This window comes from Eleutherodactylus coqui, chromosome 9 (assembly GCF_035609145.1).
Source record: "Eleutherodactylus coqui strain aEleCoq1 chromosome 9, aEleCoq1.hap1, whole genome shotgun sequence".
In the NCBI taxonomy this organism is placed as follows: Eukaryota; Metazoa; Chordata; class Amphibia; order Anura; family Eleutherodactylidae; genus Eleutherodactylus; species Eleutherodactylus coqui.
Genome location: NC_089845.1, coordinates 134,441,814 through 134,444,530, shown reverse-complemented (window position 1 = coordinate 134,444,530; position 2,717 = coordinate 134,441,814). Strand labels below are relative to the sequence as shown.

The 2,717-nt window shown below is 44.7% G+C and overlaps 1 pseudogene; it reads left to right on the top strand.

Annotated features, from left to right (window-relative positions):
• Positions 1 to 246: 246 nt before the first annotated feature.
• Positions 247 to 1,166, top strand: LOC136578698 (cytoplasmic dynein 1 intermediate chain 2 pseudogene; annotated as a pseudogene).
• The last annotated feature ends 1,551 nt before the right edge of the window (positions 1,167 to 2,717 follow it).

Genomic DNA, 2,717 nt, shown 5'->3' with positions numbered 1-2,717 from the left:
CACAGGTTATAATGATGGCCACCATTTTTTCCATTTATGGAGAACCCCTTTAAACTACAATATATGTTATCACTTTCCCACAAGGTAGGTGATAAAACTGATCATTGGGGATCTCACTGTTGAACAACAGTCTTGTGTCTGCCTCTACTCTTCACTGCAGGCTCACTGATTGGGCTAGAGCAGTGATGGCGAACCGAGTGCCCAAACTGCAACCCAAAACCCACTTATTTATCGCAAAGTGCAAACATGTCATATAAGAAGACGACCCCGGAGTATATGTTTCACTGCCAGTCTGCGGTTATGTCAGCTGCTTTTGCAAAGTTTCACCCAAACTAGTTGGTGGAACGTATTCAGGCCAAATTGTCTTATGGGACAATTGAAGTAACAAGAGGACTCCAGTCCAGAGGACCCCACTATCAGCTGCTGCTCACACGCATCCAGTGTATTGCGTTAATGTGGTTGGCACGCAGAATGCCCAGAATTTGATAAGTATATCCACAGATGGCAAGATCTGCTCATGGAGCCTTGATATTCTTTCTCAGCCGCAGGACAGCATGGAGTTAGTTCACAAGCAATCGAAGGCCGTAGCTATCACCTGTATGTCCTTCCCAGTGGGAGACGTCAACAACTTTGTGGTGGGAAGTGAAGAAGGTTCTGTCTACACAGCATGCCGCCATGGAAGTAAAGCCAGTATAAGTGAAATGTTTGAAGGACATCAAGGACCAATTACAGGGATCCACTGCCACCTCGCTGTCGGAGCCGTGGACTTTTCTCATCTCTTTGTTACTTCCTCTTTCGATTGGACGGTGAAACTGTGGACAACAAAGCATAACAAACCGTTGTATTCATTTGAGGACAACTCCGACTACGTATATGACATCATGTGGTCTCCCACTCATCCAGCCCTGTTTGCCTGTGTGGATGGAGTAGGGCGGCTGGATCTGTGGAACCTCAACAATGACACAGAGGTTCCTACAGCCAGCATTACAGTTGAGGGAACCCCAGCTCTCAACCGAGTCAGATGGACTCATTCTGGTAGAGAGATCGCGGTGGGAGACTCTGAAGGACAAATTTTTATCTATGCACACGTTTCCAAAACGAAAAAGAGCCCCGGCGTTCGCGGATTCCCAGGATGTTTAACGGACCCAAATGCCCATATAATATAATTATATTTTTATTATTGTAGACATTAACTACGCGTTTCGGCGGTCTCAGCTGCCCTCTTCAAGCATCATGCTTGAAGAGGGCGGCTGAGACCGCCGAAACGCGTAGTTAATGTCTACAATAATAAAAATATAATTATATTATATGGGCATTTGGGTCCGTTAAACATCCTGGGAATCCGCGAGCGCCGGGGGCTCTTTTTCGTTTTGGAAACGTGTGCATACATACAGCCGGGATTGGGCTGTCTCCCTGATGATCGCTCTCCGGTGAATACCGGATAGGAAACCGCAGGATAATAATACAAGTGAGCAAGGACATAGGTGCCGGTGGATCCGCTGGGCAGTGGATCGCACCGAGCACCAGGTGAGTGCTTTCAGTATCCAGCTGAAAATTTGATTTTACTTGACCGAGTAGGCGCTGATTTTGTTTTTTGTTAAATTTTTATCTATGATGTGGAAGAGCAAATTTCTGTGCCCCGGAATGATGAATGGACTCGCTTTGCAAGAACACTTGCAGAAATTAATGCCAACAGGGCCGACGCAGAGGAGGAAGCCGCAAACCGCATTCCTGGCTAAATGGTTTATACGATGTGTGATGTCAGGAGAGCCGCACTGACCTAGTAAACCCTCCAGAGCTCAAGTATGTATCTGTTCAAAAGATAATTTAAGAAGCCGTATGTGGATAGGATCTGTGGACTACAATGTTTTATAAACTTCATTGCAACCAAATGCAGTGTCCCCTTTTTTATTTGTATTCTCCACATCTGTCCTCCTGTCGTTCCTTCTTTGTGTGTGATGATAGTCCGCCTCTATCTGACTTGCGATTGGTGAACCCTTACTGTCATACAAGTCAGTCCATGTATTTCCACTTTTTAACAAAACCCATTTACCTTACTAATACAAATCTTATTTTTTAAACTGAAAACCTAACCCTCAGGATAGCACTATTACTAGGGCGTTGGATGTGCGGAGTTGCCATTGGTCCCAGCACTCGCAACAAACTACACCATGCAGTGGACACTTTCATGTTAATACCGTTATTTAGTCTGCCATTTTATTAAAAGCAAATGTTTCTAACTTGATATTTAAATTGACTGTCTCGTGTTTTGTCTATTACATTTAGTAAAGATCAATAGATTTCCATAAAAAAAAAAAAAAAGTGCCAACATGTCAGGGGATGGGGCTTATTACAATGTATGATATTACCTCCATCATTATAAAAAAGACATGACTATTTCAAAATAGACAGGAGGCCGATTTTGACTGCTTTATGGATGCAGAAATGCTGTGGAATTTCCCATGGAAATTCCTGCTGAGGAAGTTATGCCATGTGTGAACATACCCCAGTAGTAATAGTGACCCCCCCCCCCCCAGTGGCCTCAACAGTAAAAGTCACCCCCGCAGTGGCGTCAGCAGTAACAGTGTCCCCCACAGTGGCCTCAATTGTAATAGTGACCCCCTCAGCAGTAAAAGTGACCTCCACAGTGGCCTTAGCAGTAATAGTGACCTCCACCATAGCCCCAGTAGTAATAGTGACCCCTAAAGTGGTATCAG